Source organism: Mizuhopecten yessoensis, unplaced genomic scaffold, assembly GCF_002113885.1.
Source record: "Mizuhopecten yessoensis strain PY_sf001 unplaced genomic scaffold, ASM211388v2 scaffold7725, whole genome shotgun sequence".
Lineage (NCBI taxonomy): Eukaryota > Metazoa > Mollusca > Bivalvia > Pectinida > Pectinidae > Mizuhopecten > Mizuhopecten yessoensis.
Window position 1 is genome coordinate 440,653 of NW_018407191.1, and position 16,097 is coordinate 456,749.

At 34.2% G+C, this 16,097-nt stretch overlaps 1 protein-coding gene across 3 annotated transcripts in view; it reads right to left on the reverse strand.

Moving 5' to 3' along the window:
* The window catches only part of LOC110454238 (putative uncharacterized protein DDB_G0282129), a 40,477-nt gene extending 24,832 nt beyond the window's left edge, over positions 1 to 15,645 (reverse strand). For 2 of the 3 annotated variants that reach the window (XM_021503646.1, XM_021503645.1), the window contains exon 1: positions 15,229 to 15,327. The gene's annotated coding sequence lies outside the window, so the exon portion shown is untranslated. Of the gene's footprint in view, positions 1 to 15,228; positions 15,328 to 15,571 lie in introns of those variants that run through there. The other variant, XM_021503651.1, reaches the window with a different exon arrangement.
* Positions 15,646 to 16,097: the final 452 nt, after the last annotated feature.

The following is a 16,097-nucleotide window of genomic DNA, read 5'->3' on the forward strand; positions in this document are numbered from 1 at the left end:
TGAAATTCAACGTTTATTTGGTGTTTGAAGGCAAAGACCACAATGACTATATTACGCTACTCTGCATACCTTTTGGGAGTGATGAGGAGTACACATTCAGGGTTAAACATTCTTGATTTAAACATATTTAATTCGTTCAATATAACAAATGGGTTAGCACAAGTTATCACAACTTAGAAACGCCTTCTCCGACAAATTGCATTGTAGATTTTAACATATCTACAATATTATACACTTTCATCAAATTAAGTTTCTACATGTAAAAACAGAATAGAAATTGGATCTAGTAAAATTCTTCCTGATTGTAATCTTCACCAGGCACTTATTTGGCCTTAGATGAAGACCACATCGTCCTAAATGAGGTCCACGGCACACCTGATGACGGTACAGGTTAAGTTTTATGAAGATTATAACGTTGTAAAAAAGTATGGGTCTAGCAATCTTGAACTGAAAAATAATTACTTTTGAGCTTTGACCTTTAGACGAAGAATCACAATTACTGTGGGATGATGCATTAACGAACCATTTTTTATGAAATATCTCAGGAGGTATAAGAATTGACACAGACAAAAACTACAAAAAAGAATTAGAATAGGAACAAGTACTGAAACAATGTATCGTTACACTTGAATCGGCCCATCATGGTTGAATCACTGTAAAATATGCTGTACTCTTTGATGAGAGCTTCGGGGGTTAGAATGCCCCTCAGTGACGTTTTCCAGTTCTCCTCTTTTTGTCAAGTAACAAAAGCCTCGTGGACGAGGACCCTGAAACGCATTTTATCTATAAAAATAGAAATATTAGAAATTCAATTGAATTTTTCCATTTTTCTTATTTATCTCCGTTATAATAATTTTATCTTTCTGCACATAAGACATATAAGCATTTCTATTTAAGTGTTTTTAAAAGATTTCTACACTACAAACGTATTGTATCTTGTGTCTAAGAAGTTACTGACGTACATGTTCTCTAGCAGACATCACGACAGATGTAACAAGTGTTGCAGGAAATATTCACTCTTCCGGAACAACTTGTTTCACCGCACCTCCTTTTTGTTAGTGGTTTTCGTTTGTACATTGGTTTATTGTCTTGTCTTCTTCCGTAAATGCCAAAAATCTGCAGATACAGATTAGAAAATAGTGTTGCTTCTGTCAGACTTTGGCTATTCATTCCTGTTAAACATCACATCAGGTATGAAATAATAAATAATGATTATCTACAGAATTAAAAATGTTAAAGCTAAGTCCCAAGTATTGTGAGTTGGTTGATCGTTAACAATTGAAATAGCCCTTTTAATGTAACTGAACCAACTTTTAACAAGCCAGGTTAAACACGTTCTGATTCAAGCATTAAAAATACATACAAACGTTAAGTTTTTATTCATCCATTAATACACATACAAACGTTTTGATTAATTCATTAAAAATATATACAAACGTAAAGCTTTGATTCTTCCATTTAAAATATACACAAACTTAAAGTTTTGGATTCAACCGTAAAAAATACATACAAACGTAAAGCGTCACAAATAAGATTATTTGTTTATAAACGTATTTGTATCGAATAGCGTTACCGATTTCAATAACTCTATTGCCCTGAAAAAAAGGATCAGATACTCATCTAAATTGAATGTGTTTAACTTTGAAGTACATCAAAGAATGGCAGGCAGACGGACAAATGGCGACAGTATAAGTCTGAACGTTAGCCCAGGTGAGGCTACATCAATAGAAAAATGTTATTTACATAGAAACTGAATGCATATATTCTAATGACACCTTGACCCTGTATACATCATTTCGTCGACATCGTCTGCAACTCACTGAAAAGAACAATGCAACTGGATGTCATCGAATTAGTCTACCGGAAGTAGATACTGCTGATTTTTCTCCCCAAAATGTTTGTATTTCACTCTATTTTGGATGCAACAACGGACAACCCTTTGAATACATTCTTCTCCTTGTTGGTCATGACATCGTTTCCATTAGTTTGTAATACATACATGTGTATGGTATTTATTTTTTCCATTGTGTAAGGATTTGAATTACCAAGCTGAATCACTTTTAACGTTTTTTTCTTACTTCATATTGATTACGCAATTCAACAACTTTCTTAAATATCAACAGAGTGCACACTCAGTTAAATGCTTCTTATCGCCCAAAAGCTCTTTTACTCTTTACATAAACGACTACTCTCCAATACACACTTTGATTTTACGTTCCTTTTCCAGAGAAAGGCGTCAAAGAGGTGTTTCGGCTATAACACCACAAACTGGTCCAGTTATGACAGTGAGTTTTATTAATGGTACACGGTAGTCATGCCTAATTCGAAAAGAAATACAACGAGACCGAGCGAAACTCCAAACGAATAGACATTCTGAAGCCCTCCCAAATCCTGGAGTCAAAACCAGGTAGTATTTCATGCAATGCAAATAAGTTAAATTGCGACATATCTCATGTTAACCTATTTTGAAATGTTAGCGAAACGGTAATCGTTGACGAATGACGACGACGTTAGGTTAACTTTGGTAAACCGACACGACATAATCAAAATGTATACAGACCAAAGATACCGCTCTTGACGGGGTGATTGATTTGTTTGTATGGACGATTTATCAGGTACACGAAGGCCGCCCTCGGATAAACAAAACCACTTAATGATCGTTTATTATACAACATGTATTATGAAAGGTATTCAAATACTGTTGGAGTGGACGATCTTAATAAACATAAACTTAATATTTGTTTTACAACAATTACAGGGCAACTTATTTCAACTTATATTAATTACTCTTGTTGGCCAGTATGGTAGGGTGCAGCGGGTCTTAGTGCGGGAGGAAACCGGAGTACCCGGAGATAACCCACTTGGTCGAGTAGTTGACCCCATACCTTTTCACGTCCGATTGAGGAATAAAACACCAGCCGCCTTAGTGAAAGCCGAGTGCGTAATCCATAGCGCTATTCGATCATCGATCTTAACACATTAGGGCCTCGTATATCCGAATAGGTTGGAAGGGCAGATATTCAGTTCGTTTATGTAGTGGTTCGGATACGGGACTTAATCATGAAACGTGTAGATATCAGTAGCTGTCATGGGCATGGCATGATAGTAGTAACACATGGTCGAGTTGACGTAATCAATATGGTTAATTGTACCTGCCCTCATATTATTATATTGTCACCAATTAACTGATCGATTTTCAAATTACAATCCAAGCAACCGCTGTCACTAGACGTCGACGGTATTTTGCACTGCGTCAAAAACGTCTTGTACCTACAATTTCTAACACTACCAATCGTGTAACTACTGAAAACAGCAACTGGAAAAATATGGATAGCTGCTAATTCCCATTGGCTATGAATTCATTTATAAGTTTTTACTCGTTGATAAAATGCAGTTACACGTTATCTTAAATAGAATATCGTGGCATTTTTACAACTGTTAGAATTTTCCTCGTCTTTCAATATGTCTTTTGCTCGAAGGAACGTGCCAAAGGAAGCTAAACAAAATTGTACTTATCTTTTGATCTATCTAAGCTGCCCAGTTTCCATTATCATGGTTTGAAATGTTGATTGACAACAGTCAATCAATCAACGTAGGTCCTACAATTTTGTTTATAATTCGTAAGAATTAACTGCATCAAAGTAAAACAGATCCTCGGCTACGCTTACGTTTTACACAGGGTTCACACTTTTTCATTTTTTACAACTTCTTTATATTTACTAATTGAACATAAAATGGAATGTATAACTATTAAAACCGATGTTCCTTAAAGGTTAGTAAAAAGTTAGTTTCATGAACAACTAGTAATCAAAGTCGATTCTATACCTCTCGCGCCAACCGAGCTATCGTTGTAATTAAAATCCACGTAATGCTGTATAGCAGATAGTCACAAGATGCATTGATACGAAACTTTTAACTGGAAATACAGATAGTGATATAGATATACCGATTATATATCCTAAAACTTAATAATGATCCAAATTCATTTTAAATGTTCCTGTTCAGAATCTCTAAAATGCTTTTAACAACTAAGATCATGTCAATGTAATTTTTTCCTTTTACCTTGATACAGCGCTTGGCATACTAATTTGATGTATTGAGTGCAAACAAAAATGCATACAAAGTTATACGCCCTTTCAAGTTTAGTAAACTTATTTAGACCTATTTAAAATATAACATAACTACTTTTCTAAAAGAGTGATGCAGAACGTGTAAATAAAGCTGATTTTTATTAGAACAAGCATAATGTATCAATGATTTTATCACTAGTTTTTTCAGTCTGATATATAATGTACACTGATCAGCGGTAACAAGCATTATGAGCAAGACTCCAAATTTTGTAAAAATTCTGTCAAAGGTGTTTCATTATATAACTGTTGACGTATGAACACTTCAGAAATCGTGGCGTGTTTACTGAATCTATTGTTCGAAACCACTGAGTCCCGATACTATCTAAATGCCTCATGCACAGTGTAAATGACAGCATACAGGACTCCACTCCTTGAAAGTGCATTAGATATGTTTACCATAAAAAGACGCCGCATATTAATATACACCACATTCAAAATATTATCAAATAAAGCATATTCGCTGGAAAAAGGTCAACACAAATTATGCAAACATCAATTAACAACCATTTCTGTGGATAAAGACAGTCTTATTACTGGTTTGTATAACGCAGACAAGCAACAAAATGATTAGTAACAACATCAACATGTCTTCATTTCTAAATATATCCAGTGACAACATTTCACTCACAACATTCAGGATTCAAACCATTCATTTTTATAATGGAACAGGTCCAATTAACTGGCATTCTGTATAAGTATTTATATTGAGAGGGACGCTGCATAGGAAATTGTAATTGAATGAAAAGAGCACCTATCGAACGAACTACATATTTGTTTTCTTCATGGCATGACACTCCCTATCTCAAACTATCCCGCAATCGTAAGATATTTAAAAAAAACCCAACATGGCTGAACAAAAAGCGCATCAAGTATTACCAAACGAGTTCAAAAATGCATTGGCAACATGCCACACACTTTAAAGCCATTATTTCGGCGATGCCAGAACTTTGTACAAGAAAAGCTACGTATATATCCGTACCAACTACTTCACAAGTCTTACATCAATAATCATTACGTTTATTTTACTGGCAAGGTGCCAACATTACTGATGTTTTTACTATAGTGTAGGTCAATATAATCTTCCTCATTTATAATGCGCTATATTGGAAGACCCGATTTGGTCCAATTATTAACTTGCGAAGATATGTTATTATTATATTAATGTGTTGCTCTTGCATTAATTTCTTCAACAGCCCATAGCACAGTGCCAAAAGCTCAATATATTTGTAGTTTTCCATGGCAATACATAATGACAGTGAACTGATTGATTTAGGATTTTTACAGTACATTACATTTATAACAAAAAAATGTCAAACGGTGACACTACTGGTAAACGTTTGATGTTCATAGAGACACAAATAAGGAAAAGATGAGAACGAAGAAATGATCCGATATAGAATACTAAAATTTGGCGGCCATTCAGAATATGCAATTAGAGTGTTGCAAGCCTATTGCTTTTTCATCTGCATGCAGGACATTGGTAATAACGTTTATGTGTAACATTTTCTCTATAAACAATACAACCTATTGCAAGGCATGTTTATAACCAACACTGAATGACAAATTCATCTCTTTTAAGACGAACTATATAACTAAAATAAAGTAATTAAATGACTGTTTCTGACGATATTTAACAGAATTGACGAGCATTTGTTATGGTATATATTGTTTTTTATACGTCTTTTGGTGATGCCTATTCCAGGTAAACAAGATATTTATACAGCTTTTTAATTTCAGTAGGATATTTTCTTTAAATAAACCCATTAAATCTCAAATCAATTCATTATCTTCCATTCATCTATATTTGGTTTTGTACATGCCACAAACAACACGTTTTTTTTTAGACATTATCGTTTGCCATTTTAAAAAAAAAGATATGTTCAAAAACATAGTTCCTTGTTAGATAGTGATGTTAATAAAGATTTAAGCAAAGTGTCTTTTTGTACGAATTAATGAATCGGAGATATTTTTGTTTATATGACAATATATACTTTGCAGCTACAAACTAAAAATATCAATTTCATACCAAAAGGGACAAAACAAGCTGATAAACTCTATTTGAAACGGTGTATATGATGATTCATTTCAAACACACTGAGCATATTAGATTCATCGGTCTTTATTGGAAATGTGGCCTTACAGATAAATAAGACACATCTAAAATAAGTTTTTTTAAGTAGATTTCCATCTTTATGATTAATCAAATCAACAGATCAACAGTACAGTTAATAAAGACTTTATATAATGTTTTGGCTCATTAACGATCCATGTCCTTTTTTCCCCTTTTTCTAATTCTTTTTCCTTTTTCCAATTCTTAACTTGACTAATGCACTATATATCTTACTTTGCAACTTTGTCCAGATTTTGGTCTCCAGCACCACTGATGAGACTTTATGGATCAAAACAAGCATGTCTGGAGCATTTTCGTTGTATTTTAAAATTTGCTCCTGTTAACTTATCAAATGCCATCCCTCATTAGAAAAGGCCTATTTGAAAGTTCTGTTAGATGGTTGCTATTTTGCACTTCTTGTAATAATCCGTCAACAGATGACAATCTCATTAAATTTTTTCAAGAAATTTGAATCTTCATCCATATTCTTTATATCATACTTGATCCGTTGAGATTAGTAACGAAAGTTATTAAAGATTTATTGATAAGATGCCGATGTTTACCTGCACAAAACTTCATTACCTTGGCCTGGCCACTGTATGGTGTTATTGCTTCAGTTGTTAAAAAGATGACTTCACAAACCGAGGGAAACATGATCAGGAAAAATAAAAATAAAACATTTAAATCTTAAGAAGATATATACAGAACTTAATATTTTTGATACCTTTAAAAATTTCACTAATAAATACTTTAAAAAAATGAACTCGGTTATGCAATACAAAATACAGATATGTGCAGGTATTTAAGGAAAATGATATCTCAAAACAACATCACTATTGCAAAGTTGTTTATAGTTATTCATCTTCTGTTTGTTGATGTCAATCTGAACTTACCATTGACATCCCATGCAAGTTATTTCCTATTCAGAGACATTCCCAGGTAAACAAGGGGTTGATTGTTGACATCATTTTCTGTTTACAATTGTCGTCAACCCTCTGTCTGCTAATATGTTAAAAACCCAATCTCTCCATGTACTTACCAGTTTCAAATAAGTTTGTTGACAGGTGAAAATTATTGGAATCAATACACAAGATATAATGCAGTCATTTGAAGTTTTGTATCGGAGCATTTTATGAGATTTAAACTCTCATCCTTTTGTATACTAACACCATACTTGTGTTTAGTTATCTTCTCTTTATTGCAGGACTGTTACAGCTACTAATTTAACTATTACACAGAAATTGAGGTTCTACAAGCGATTGTTGTTTACGATACTTATCTTTATCCAGTGAGTTAATTTTCAAATATTTCACCTTGTATAATTGTGCAAACAATGTTCACTTATCAAAAGTCAGTTTGTGCACCGACAATAAATGAGGTACTTTTAGTGTTCTCATCAAGTTTCGAGGTTGTTGACTTGAAAGAATCGCGGGATGAATGCTCTCATGCAATAATGCTGACAATTAAATTAAAATTTAGTATAATATCAGTTTGAAAAAATAGCCGGTTCAAAGTTGATGATCAGTGGTCTGTTTTCACCAGCGACTGGCTTTTAATGAGAACACTGAACCCACTGGCAGAGGGCTGGTGTAAATGAGTCAATATACCAAGGATCAACTTCCTGTTTACCTGAGACTGAGAGGGTGTCTTGATGTAGAAAATATAATTTATGAAAATGTTATTCAATGGTTCTTAACATGCAATGTCAGTTTCAACACGGAAATGTGTGCAATTGAAGCATGTTGACTTCGTTGGTGGCATATTTCAATCCTGGTAATCATATATTGATTGAAATGAAGGGAAATCACCAATTTACATATAATGGGTACAGACTTTTGACAATTATGCATGTTTAATTTTTTATATTGGACCTCAGCTTTAAGATATAGAAACAGATTCGATTTATTTCCTGAAGAATAAAGAACTCTTCATAACTTGTTATAAGAAACCTCCCTCAGACAAGACAAAAAGCTTTTCTTGTGTCAATGTGAATGAAAACACCTCTGTGAAAAATGAAAAGTCAGAGTAAGATTCTGCTATTACAAAGAATGCTTACTGCTGAAGTTAATAGGAACAGACATGTAAAACAAGGCAAAGTATTGAGAGCAAGCCATAGTCACCCACTTTCAGACAAACTTTGGTAAAAATTTACCAAAAGGCAGCTGGCCATAGCTCTGTATTTAGTGGGGCGCCAGACCAAACTAAGTATGCGACATGATGCTATCCCAAGACCTACGCACAAACAAAATTTCGCTAGTGTACATGATATAATATATATACGAGATATACGCTGGACAGAATGGCATATGGACAGATGAAACGACGGAAGGGAAAGCCATAGTCCCCTCCAGTAGAGCCATTGGGGGACTAGCAAATTATGATACTGGTGAAAAGACTTACAATGATTGTGACACCATGTATATAATATACAATGTTATGACTTATAAGTATAATGTCAGAGGCCTGGGGCACAATATGATAACTTTGTTGTTCAATTTGGGAAAAAATGTCTCAACGAGGGTTTTATTATTTACTTTGTATTAAGCGATATTAAGTCGAAAAAATTATCATAAGGAATGAGAGATGCATATCCAAATTTCTCGTCATTGTGAAGTGCATTTATGCGTTACCAAGATATTTGAAGGAGGTCGGTGTACAATACATAAATTATAGACATACAATGAAGTCCAATTATGACTTACAGACATACTTACTAATATGTCCATCACACAGCAACTTTACAAATTCATTTCACAGGCAAAATTTGAAAATTCTAGTAGACGTATATTTCCATGTGGTAAGTATTGAATTTTTTTTACTTGCTCTGACAAAGGATTATATACAAGTTTCATGCATCAGACCAGCAGCATTATACACTGGATTCAGGGCTTACAGATATAAGGCGATGTGCAATAATGGCTTTAACATATATAATCTGGCTTACAGACATATTCACAATGAAGTGCACTTAACTTACAGAATGATAGAAATATAGGAAATATGGAACATTATAAATTTACGGCTGTATTGGTTCTAATAACAGCCAATACTCACATTATCGCAAAAAAACATAGAAAAGTTTTTGTTAATTTTGAAATTTTGCTGACCTGTATTCCTCATTATCCCTTATTCTAATTGCGGGATAGTTTCTTACCTTCTATGAAAGCAACACTGAAATAGTCCTCCTTAATATGATCATACTTTTGATTAGTGCTCTCTTTTCCTAGTCTAGCTCCAGATGCTTGGAGGTTAAGATATTGGGATGACTGTCCTTTTATGTCAAGCAAAGCCTTAGTTTTATATAATTGTATCAATAAATCAAAATAATGTTGTTAGCTCAGATGAAATTTCTTAGGTAGCTTGGGGGTCTATACACGGAATAACACCCTTACTTGAACACTAAAAAATGCATTGTTTTTAAGAAAACTGACAACGAGCAAATCCATGCACGTCAATCGTAAGTTTGGTCTATTCCCTGGGGTCGCTTTCACATTTCCTGGTTGAAACAGTTCATATGGTACAAAATATTCCATGATCATTGAAGGCATTCGAACCAAAACTATGCCAAACTTGACAGGTTTTGTCACTGGGAAAATTGAAATGGAGCCTAATTTTAAACACACTTCTCTAGATACCTGATAGGTAAAACGTTAGTTTCACTTTAAGCTGAAATAAAAGGGTGTGTTAGAGTTGAGGTTTTACTTTCACTTTTGGAATCCACAGATTTGGAACATTCCTCCCACGACCACGCTTCTCGCTAGTGGGATGTGATTTCAATGGTCAATCTTTTGTTTTTAATAACTTATTTATAAACCAATGTCATTATGGTGCTTACTGATCAGCTGTCGTAAAGGCTTACATGGAAAATGGATTCTAGATGTTTAACATTTCATATAATTTGTTACGTGTAAATAAAGCCAATATTTAACTTGCATGCAATTTAACTTTTCACTTTATCACGTAATTCACTTAAACAAATGTATAAACTATGCATACACATGGCGTTTAACTGATCAGAACAATGTTAACTTGTTATCAAATTTTATATCATCTGAATAGAACTAATCATGAAGCACCTGTGTATACATCAAAAAGTAGTCTGCATAAGAATTTCTCTCCTGAAGTGAATGTCAAAAGCTACCTTTTTCTCGGAAAAAATGTATGCAAGAAAAGTTTTTGTTTAATCCCATAAAAATTGACCAGGCAAAGGCATAATTGACAGCAAGTTTTTTTTATTATTACTTTTTCTACTGTCAACATTGACAAATACATATATATATCCCAATTTTTAAAGATCTATCTCTAATTCTATTTTGATTTAAAAAAAAATATTGGATATCTGCCAAATTATAAATATCGCAACAAGACTCTACTTAGAACTGATCCCTCAGAAGAGTATTACAATAGTATAATTGGATTTTGAATACCATAGACAATAGGTCTGTGCAATATTTATTTCTTATAAGACTTGAAATTTTCATGGACCAGACAATGACCAAGAAACTTATATGTTTCGTCCTTGATAACATGAGAACATAAGATTTAGAAAAAGTATGTGTTATTATACAGGAAGAAAAGCAAGTCTCCCTCACTTATATAAACATCAATGAATCATACACATCATATGAAAAATCTTCATAGACTTGGTCTATAACAAAAATGATTCCCATAGACCTAGTGTTTTTCATGATGATTGTCTGTAGGTTTAACATTAAGTTATAATATCTGATATCTCCTTAATTTGTTTGTATTTTAGAGGTATACAAATCAACAAGCCTGAAGCCAGTGATAACATTTTATGTCAGGGCTAATGTTTACAATATATTTTGGATGAAATTATTATACAGGATAGGTCTGTAGAACGTTTTGAAAAATTTCAAGCGGGAAAGTATTCTGAATATGAAACTTTATCCCAGTATTGCCAATAAATTGCAAATAAATCTTCTATAAAAAGAAAACCTATTCATTAGGTCCACATTTTGGACTCCTCTTGAATTATACACTTTTTCCTCGACTGTACTTCAAACATTTGGTAAAGTTTGATTTATTTTTGCCTTTAATATGTAGAGGAAATAGTTGAACTATTATATATCTCTGATAAAAATACTTAATGTTGTAATTAGCTAAGTTCAGTCACATGACCCAACATTTTATTCCAGAGTCTGGCAATGTTATGGACATCGAAATCAAAAGCAAAGCTCTTCAATATATCTCAATAGTAACACAAGCCATTCGGATTGATATGTCTCACCTATTCCCTGCTTTGACCATCAACACACAAATCAGAAAAACTAACTTAAATGTAAAAACTTAATGTTGATGGAGATGATGACAAAGTCAATGGACCATGAAAGGTGGGCTGCATCCAGCATTTGAAGCATGGGTTGAGATGTACTACCTAAGATGCATCTATGGTCCAAGTTTGGTTGGTGTAGCACTTTTACTTTCAGAGAAACTAACTTAAACGCAAAAACTTGATGTTGATGCCGCCGTCGCCAGAGAAGCAACACCTAAGTCTCGCTTCCACTTCGTGGTGGTGAGACAAAAATGACATTAAATCTTGCAACATTGCATTTGAGAGCTGCTGGCAATGATTATCCTAAGTTAGTTAGAGAGATGACATTCTCAGTAATATTGTCGGTATAACACAGTATATATTGCTCTTTTACATGTTATTGGTCAATATAGTGAAATTCAGACCCTTTACACATACCAGCTATTCTCGGCCCCAGTCAGGTCAGACCAATTCGAGTAGGTCTAAGGTTGGATTTTCCCAGTATATTATTGCTCATACACGAATGTCAGCAAAAATATTTCTTTGGGGGACTCAGTGATTTTTTTACCCCATTTTTAGTGTCGACTTATCTTGGGGTATTGAATTCAAGCTTCAGGTTTTGTTTACACATGAGGTTGTTTGAGCGCGATCAATTTCCCTAATATCATACATCTGTAACATGTCGTGAAATTTGCAATTCATTGTGTTCGCGCAATAAATTCCCAATAAAAAAAGGCACCAGCCCTTTAGAAAAAAAGTAAAAAAATCACTTGGACTATTGCAGCTAATTGAACAGGTACAACAACATTGTGATAGTTGAAGTACTATTGCGATAGTATTGGGATAGTTGAAGTACTATCGCGACAACTATTGCAATGGTTTTTGCATCCTCGACACTCCAGGGGTTATGTTCACTTACACTCTCTGCACCCCTAGAATATGTCATAGCAAAATTGAAGGCTCAGTGTGCACAACTTGTGGATGAAACAAGGTGACTAGTTTGATCCTTTGATGTACATAAAACCCACTGGCTTTGAAGTCGGGTGTGCTCCTCTGTAATCTTAAAAGGACAGGTATCAGCCTAGTGATTGGTCAGGTTTTTTATACTCAAGACTTATCAAATAGCTAGCTGTGTGCCTTCAATTTTGTTATGAAATATTCCAGGGGTGCAGAGAGGGCAAGCGAGCATAACCCTTCGAGTATCGAGGATGTGGTTTTTGACACCATGCTTCTTGTAAATAAGGGTTCAGGACAATATATATGCATGCACACCAATTACTAGTGAATCAGATTGTCACTAGGCATTCCGATGGATCTACAGAGAAATACTTTTCATTTCCAGTTCCGTTTTAAGTTACATGTAACCAGCAGTGTTATTTGAGAACGGATCAATCAGGATATTCCTTACAGGGAAAACTATTCCGGCTTGTCTGACTATATAATCGATAACATTTTTACCATAGTTATCAACTTTTGAAATCCATATTTATATATCGACATACACTGTTACAAGTACTAATAACAATTGCAATACATTGATTGCAAGATATTTATATATCATTAAAACCCCTAATATCTCTACCCTTTTTAGTGCTATTTGAACAAACCCCACAAGTAGTGTGCCATGTTAGAAAACTTGGCGTTTCACATTTTGGCAATTATCTTTCGAATACAATCTCATAAGTGGTGTTCCTGGAAAATCAAAATTTTCCTTGATATTGAAAAAACATATTTAAAGGGGCTGGTCGGGGAAAAAATTACACAATAAATGGGTCTAAATGCATTCTCTGGCCTTCCAATAGTTATACCACGGCAATATGATGGTCTAGTTCTGCTTGCAATGTCCAGTTTTGACCACTGAAATCTCAGGGAAGCCCCGCGTAAATTTAGCGCAGACCTATTTATATATGCCACGTGGTTGTTTCGAAAGTGAGGCAGTGAAGATAACAACAATAGCACGCCGTCATGTGCCATGTCGGACTCAACTAGCGGACAAGACAGCAATACTATACGTAAATAATTGTTTTCAAAGGTCATGTATGATGCAGTATTCCTACCTATATGTTGTTGTTATATAACGGTATCGATACCTCGTGCCTGTCATGACTTTTGCATGCATCTTTTTTTCTCGCCGCGATGTTTACATTTGGCCTTGTTGATGACACGCGTGCGGTAAAATTACATCACTGATCTGGGTCAATTGAGAGTTTTAGACTGTCAGGTGACGATTTAGGATTTCTTTAATATAATTATATTTTTTACTCTTATGGTGTGAATTTCAGCAAAATTTGAATCGGTATATTTCATAAGAAGGTATTTTAAACATGTGTATGCCATTTTAGCAAATATGACATTTTTTCCCCGACCAGCCCCTTTAACTATTGCAACATCACATTCAATAGAAAACAGTGAGATGTCAATAATTACTAGGCTAGCGGAAAAATCTTAAGTCAGGTGTAGTAAAAATTTTGAAAATATAGCTTTATGATTATCGAAATGCCCTGCGAGAGAAAATCTTGGCTGATGACACTGAGTCGAAGGCATTTGTACGAGGGTGCCTAAAATTTAGCATTTACAAACTCACTGCACAGTACACCCTTGGTAGTTACTCCCTATTTCTGTGTAGTTGGTTAAAATCATATGTTTTCTTGGTAGAATACGATACCTTGCTGGGTTTTCATTAATAAGGGTCAGGAGATCAGGTAGGCCAGATGTAAAATACAAAATTGCCAATCAAAGAGGTTATACTTTGCCTTTTCTGACAAAAGTTACAGAAAAGCCCCTCTATTTTTTTATCATAAATTAAAAATCTTTTTCTCTTAACAAATAAGCACATTTGGAATGCCTTTAAAAGATATTGTCAAAGCATCAATATCAAATATGTTAAAGTGGTTAGAAAACTAAATCTTCTGAACAAAAAGTTTGAAATAAAGAAAACAATTATATGTCGCTTAATTAATGCAAAGAAAAATTAAAGTTTAAAAATAAATTACTAAAGTGCGACAACTAGAAAAGGAAGCATTGCTTTGTCTGTCAAATACGGTATGTCACTCACTGTATGACAATTCCACTGCAGGTGCTCGACATTAAGATCCAATGGTAAAATTTAAATGCATTTTAATGAATTTCTTCAATTTAATAATAACAATTTCTTATCCAACAGTTTGTCAAAGTTTAATAAAAGACAACTTTCAAAAAACTATTGGTGGTTCTTAACATTTAAATTATAACAGTGAAAACTGTTCATATACAATTAATTTGTTTATAAGTCAAATCATAAATAAATGACAATATAATGCAACTGATGGAGTATTTGTAACTTCACTTTATCTCTGAGGTGAGCTGGTTCTTATTTATGGCGGCCTATGTTTACATCGAGACCGACAGTGTAGCAGTAAGTTGAGTAACAAGTGTTATTTCGTTTACAGAGGACAGAAAGTCAATAATACGTTGAAATTAGCATGGTGTCACATGTATTACTTACTGGGTATTACATAACACACACATACCATAATGGAAGCATGTCGAAAGTATATTCACATTTATGTATATATATATATCGAGCCCTCGTTGTGACCTGACCCACAGACGTTTTGATCAGCTGCCTTCCTCCATGTGCCGACACGATACGCGAGAAAAGTCGCCGGTATCAGACCTAGAGGCCGGTAGTTAAATAAACAAAATCATGGTTGCTGACAGGACATGATACTTACTTAAGTTCACACAATCTATTCGTCCCACATTTGTTCTTTCTTCTGTCGTCAAGGTAATGTTAGTTCAACTCCACATAAGTTTGTTCGCCGCGTGCTCGGCGAGGCAATGGTGCCAAAACAAAATCTATTTTTAGACATGGGCTAACGTGATCACCGAGGTGGAACAAAACTCCAGTCTTGTAGCCTTAGGTTCAGACATTGGCGTGCATGAAAAATGGAATCAAGTCATAAAGAGAAGACGGTTATAATATTAATCATTTTGATGTCAATGTTTGTTAAACCGTACGTATGTGACATTTAACAACGAATCAAATAGAACGGGTAAAAAATAATGCCGATTTACCTGGTTCGACGGTAGGATCAATTTCTCAATGTCGTCTGCGGGAGGGCAATGCTTGGACTTGATGTCGCAATCTGATGACAGCAAGATTATGACGTCATTGTGACGTAATAGCAATGACGGGAATTTGATCGGGGCCTAGCAACATGTCATTGCTTTGGCATGATGCCAATTTATGATCCCAAGTATATATTTTTGCCTGAAACGCTTTTGTTTATCTTTATCCTCCACAGAGCTTACTTCTACGATGTCAATAATTAAAAAAACTTTTATTTTAGAGGGGGAAAAAAAATCAATTTTTTCTTTATGAAATAAGTGCATGATATGAAATGCAATAATAGTTCACTAGCCGTAGTTAGACCTAAACGACAACGCACTTGTTATTATAATTAGTTGATTACCGGTGATCAAGAAACGATGCCTACATGTTTTATAAATATAACTGAAGATAATATTTTGCAAATATGGCGTTTCTTTCAAATAAATTGTTCGACATTTTTGTGTCTTAAAAACAATAATTCAATTTGTT